Here is a 6,032-nt window from a genome sequence, read left to right on the forward strand (position 1 = left end):
ACGTCCCACAGCACATTCCTCAGTGTATTAAGAATATCTTTCGATGATAACATCATCATTTCTGATATTTTTATCGAGAGATATTCCTGATACACCTAATACACAGCGAGAATATGCCGTGGGACGTTGGGTGGGTGTGGTGGGGAAGGGGCAATCTTGTGGGGGTTGATTTGAACTAAAGAATACCAACTTTTGCACGTGTCTTTTACTAGTGTACCTGCATTAACCAAAAATGCATTGATATCTGTTTTACAAATTGTAGGGCATTATGCATTAATTGCTTTTATTCACACAAAACCATTTTGTGAGGCCATATGTTTTCCATAACTTTTCAAGCAAATCATCAGTTTGGAGATTCGTTCGGTCTTCAAAGGTATTCCTATGGACACTCCCATGGGAAGGTATGGGGAACATTGCCACAATATGGAACCTGCGCTGCAATAGTAATAAAAGATATGGTTATGACGAAAACTAGTTTGGTAACTCATGCATTGCGTTGGGATCAAATCCCACTGCCACCATGAAGTAAAAATGAATAAATAAATAATCAACCCATCATCTTCTTAGCTTGAATTAAGTTTGATGCGGTAAACTTAGGAATGAATTTAGGTTTAGGCTAAGCATTGGCCCCCACAAAGGTCCATTATCTTAATGTTGAGCATGAGCCCATAGAGAAAGAGACGTCTGTGTAAGTGAGCACCAAGTAGAGAAGGCTCCTTGCCTATAACCTAATTTTTTTCATAATTTAATCAAACTTTGGAATTAGTTCAGAAATTCACTATTTGGGACTTGTGCAATACATGGGTTTTGTTAAATAAAATTAAAATAGAAAGAGCCTTATGACATTTCTAATTGAGTCAAATCAATCCAAGCTAATTCAAGTAGTATTATATTTTTGAGTATGTTTGGTTGTTCTACCTACGATCCAAATTGAAACTCTAGTAAGAGTGGCTAAAATCTCGTATGAGGATGTCTATGGGTCAAGTTAAATGATAAATTTGACTTGACTCACCCCTACATGGGCAGGTTAGGGTCAGGCTTATTAGGGTGTATGGTCAGGTTAGAGTTTTGATTATTTCCACAATGTCTCTTGAATTTTCAAAAAGTATTACAAAAAATACAATTGAAAGACTACAAGATATATAGGTTGGGTTGGTTTTATTGAGTTGAACCCTATAGGCTGAGGTAGGTTCGGAAGCTGCATAGTATTGAGTCAGATGAGTTGGGTTTGAGTGGAAGCATGGAAGGGTCGGGGGTAAGGGTTGAGTTAAACATGTATCAACCTGCTCAATCCTATAGGATTCAACCTGATATTAACTCAACCCATGTCATAGTCTTTCAATTGTATTTTTTTTTGTAACACATTTTGAAAACTCAATAGCCATTAATTTAAGTTGGAAGTTGATTTATAAGTATTTTGTTTTTGGTAAAGGTTGATCTATGGGTATTTTTTTTTGGTAAAAGTTGATTTGTGGGTAATGGGTTATTGGGTTGACATCCTTATTCTCCTTATGCTCCATTTTTATTATGTATGGACTTTTTTGAGAGAAAATTAAGTAGAGAGATCCCTTTGACATTCTTAATTAGGTCTGACCATGGGCCAGGTTAGCCCCTACTATAAAGCTTTATAATGTAATTATTTTAAACAGAATTTAAATTACTAAAAATTAGTTTTAAAATTAATAAATTTCTCATAGAAAATTTAATTTTTTAAGATTACTAGTTTTATTAATTTTATTTATAAAATTATTAATTTTAATTAATAAAAATTATTACTATTACCATTATTATTATTATTATTATTATTATTATTATTATTATTATTATTATTATTATTATTATTATTATTATTATTGTTGTTGTTGTTGTTGTTGTTGTTCTAATTATCATCATCATCATCATCATCATCATTATTTTACTAATAAATTTGATTTAAATTTTACAATTTTTAAAATTTTTAAATATGATTTAAATGGATTAGAATTACAACTTTTATAGTTTTACAAGTAATAACAATTAATAATTATGCTACTTGATTAAGTAAATTAGGATTATTTAACCACATAAATAAGTTACATAATTAAATAGGTAACTTAAAGCACGAGCTTGTTAAATAATTAGCACTTGCAACTGTTGTATAGCAAATAAATCCACATTGGCATCAAACTAAGGGACCCATATGTTGTACGGGTCTAAATTCAAAAATGACCTATATCTTGGGGTGCAATTTGGGTGAGCCCAACCCAAGTGCATACTAACCTATCCCCCAAATTTATATGAATTGGGCTTGGATTTTCAGTCTTTGGATTTGGGCTTGCACCTAAATGTCTGGCCTTTCTTAATTTTTTGGCCCGGGCCCAGGCCCAAGCCTAACCCAACCTTATCCCAATTTGAGCCCAGCCGAACTATATACATATATACATACATGCACATATAGGCACATTATATATATATACATGCACATATATAATGTGCCTATATGTGCATGTATGTATGTATGCAGGTCACTATGAAGAGCTTGATTGGACAGATCTAGTTTAACCTTGGTCTCTAGCCGTAAGCCTAGTTCTGAGGAAAATGTTATGCAATATGCTTATTGGTCATCAAAGAACAAAATTGTAGGCTGAGAGAGATTTTAGTGTTAAATATATTGGGCAAATTAATTAAGGAAAGATATACATATATATACAATCTGGAAAGAAATGGAAGGGAGATATTTTAGGAAAAACATTAATTTGGGTTTAATTATAGAATGACGTTAGAGAGGTGAGTTGAAGTATAGATAAGGATATTTCAGGGGAAAGATGTTATGTGAGTACAGCGATAGGAGGTGTTTTAGGATATTTCAGCGAAGGAGGGGAGGTGTTTTAGGAAATATATTAATTTGGGCTAATTAGAGAGTAACTTTGTAGAGGTGAGTGAGGGAGGTGTTTTAGGAAATATATTAATTTGGGATATTTTTTTTTTGGTAGAACATTAATTTGGGCTAATAAGAAAGTTACTTTAGCTGATTAAATCAAGATTTCCATCAACTGCACCATGCAATAAAAGAGGTGAACCAGTGATAAAATAATATGTCACAACTGACATCTTTAACCTGATTAATGTTTTGATGGTAGGTACATCTTGTGAAATATAAACCTATGAAAAATATAAGCCAATGAAAATAAATAGATCATGTAACATCTTATTAGTTGAAATTTTGATTTAATAAATAATAAATGTTAATTAATGCACCATAGTTTGACTTATATTTTAGGAATACAAGGGATTTCATAAAGACGGGTTTTTAGTAATTAAAAGAATTGATGAGAATTGAGATATATCTATCATTTATATTTATGTTTTCTAAATTTTAAGTAATTAAAGGAATTGATGAGACATATCTATCATTTATATTTATGTTTTCTAAATTTTAAAGCATAAATATTTCACATGTGTGAGATGAGAGAGGCGAGATCAGAAGGCTATGTGTGAGGCCTACGGTGACCACTCCAACACACTTGTTTTACCATGTTAAATCACCAAATAGTAATCTCACTTGTTTTACCATGTTGGTGATCAATATGGCACGAACCATCATCAAACTTCTTTTCCATCCAATCCAAACAATCAAATACCCTTTCTTGTATTGAGTCCTATTCAAGTTACAATCAAGGAAATACTTATAGTTAATAACGATTTAGGTATAAAAATGCTACCTTAGATGGTTGATCAGAAAACGGATCTCGTGGGCACACTCCCTAAACTCACTGATACCTGTCCCGTAAGTGCACACAAGTCCTTCATACTTATTTAGTGCATTCACTAAGGCTGTGTTTGGTTTGAAGCAGGGGCAGAGCTAGAAAAAATTCTTAAGGGAGGCCAAAACCTAAAAAACATAGATAGGGGGGCCAAAAACTAAGAAATATGGATAAAGGGGTCAAAATATAAATGGAATTTAAATAGGTTTTGTGGGAATTTTGAAGGCATAGGGGGGGGGGGGGGGCATGGCTCCCCTCCGCCACCCCCTGGCTCCGCCCCTGGTTTGAAGGTCCACCCCTGGTTTCCTTCAAACCAAACATAGCCTAAGGGAATGATACTAAACACAACCTAAGGCTCAGTTTGGAAAGAGTACAAATAGAAATATGTACCATACAAATACATAAAAATAACACAAAATATGAGGTTTTACATATTTGTATTTGTACTCCTTCCAAACTGAGCCTAAGTGTGCCTATCAGAATCTGACTTGTTCAACCAATGGATTGTTCTTTCTCTTCAGATTTACTTGAAATTCTAATTGATACTGTGACCAAAGAAATTAAATTAACGGGTCATTCACTATAACACCCTTTATAGTTTCTCGGATTTACTTAAAACCTATCCTATAGTTTTCATTTTACTAAAACACCCCCCTATAGTATGCAACCTATTTACTTAATTGATTTTTCACCTAAACTGAATTGAATGGAAAATATTCAAGGGCATGTGCCCATGATTGTATATTCCAAAGTTACCTCTAACAATTCTCCGTACAAAAAATAAAATTGACCAAATAGGAACAAATAGAGTGGTAGCTCCAGTTTTATTAAGGTTAAAAGTATAAGGTATTTTTATTCTTATTTTCTTTTGATTAAATTTATTTAAATGGATGTATCAAAACTATCATTTTCCACTGTTATGTAATAAAAAGATCAGTTATGTAAATCCATTACAAATTATATACAAGCTAGGTTAGGTTTTAGAAAATCCATAAAACTATGGGAATGTATTAGTAGATGGCCTAAATTAAATTAATTGGACAAAAGTATATAGCTGTAATTGGATTTGATCAAATTTGGATATGGTATATTAGATTCCTATCCAATAAGAATCCAAGTGGTCTGAATTCCATTCCATATTTGATGGACATGTATAATATATATTTGGATTTGATTCTTTTATATATCCAATAATAAATTTATGATGTCAGAAGGACATGATAATTAGAAGAGCTTTGACCCCTGTGAATTTTAATGAATATCACCTAATTGATTATATTATTACTTTTATGATACTAATTGATTTACTTTTATGATACTAATTGATTAGTTTTAAATGTTTCCAATATCATGTCTTTCCCTGTATAGTTATCTTATTCAAATATGATAGCATATCACTAAACGTTTATAAGATTAGCATGAACTTACAAAATTTCATATAAAAGAAAAAATTTATACTACAAACAAATTAGGTTGATCAAATCCCATATCCCACTTAATTAACTCTAAAGAATATCTTAACCAACTTCATAACACAGACCCTATAGGTTCTATAATCAAGACTGAGGTTTGAACGACCGATAAGATCGAATTATAATTGACAACTTTAGTTTTAATCTGTAATTTGACAGAAAACCTACTTGGCCTATATCGAATGTATGGACCTTTTTTTTTTTTCTTCTTCTTTTTTCTTGGTTTAAGGAGAGGGGAGAGGTGAATTGAAATGCGTGAATTTAATTGAAAACATGGGGGGGGGGGGGGGGTGAAGATAATAGTGCAAGAACAGAAAGCAAATTAAGAGTGAAAATTAGACTTACATGTCCTCGTCTGCATGTCAGCCATTTCTCTTGCTACAACTTCAAAAGAGAAAAGTAGAATACCAATTACAAGAATGCCAAAAATAAGATGTCTCTTAGAAGCCATTTCCTTGTACTTGCAACCCTACTAACGAAAGATACTGGGGAAGATGGAATTATCCTACAAGGGAAACAAAGCAAACTGTCATATATAAAAGATACAACTGGGTCAACCTCATACACATGGACAAACTGGTAGAAATACCGTCTGGGTCAAACCGTGTGGGCCATGGCGGCTACAATGGTGTTCTGTCACCATGATGCATCTTGAAGTTTGAATTCCATGATTAAGTAGCCTACAGCTAGTTTGAAGTTTGAATTCCATGATTATCTAGCTTATCCGACTTTTCTAAAAAGCCAATTTCGATCATAAAGAATAAAACGTGCCATTTATTTTTTACCTCAAACTTTGATAAAAAGGTTATTTATAGGC

At 32.6% G+C, this 6,032-nt stretch overlaps 1 long non-coding RNA gene across 1 annotated transcript; it reads right to left on the bottom strand.

The window, feature by feature from the left end:
- Positions 1–203: 203 nt before the first annotated feature.
- Positions 204–5,714, bottom strand: LOC148792166 (uncharacterized). Its single transcript, XR_016068668.1, has 2 exons — positions 5,561–5,714; positions 204–435 (listed from the first exon to the last, which is right to left on the bottom strand). It is a non-coding gene; the product is annotated as an uncharacterized LOC148792166 (long non-coding RNA).
- Between the last annotated feature and the right edge of the window lie 318 nt (positions 5,715–6,032).

The sequence above is a fragment of the Nelumbo nucifera genome, chromosome 4 (assembly GCF_055504915.1).
Source record: "Nelumbo nucifera cultivar China Antique chromosome 4, China Antique-T2T, whole genome shotgun sequence".
NCBI lineage: Eukaryota > Viridiplantae > Streptophyta > Magnoliopsida > Proteales > Nelumbonaceae > Nelumbo > Nelumbo nucifera.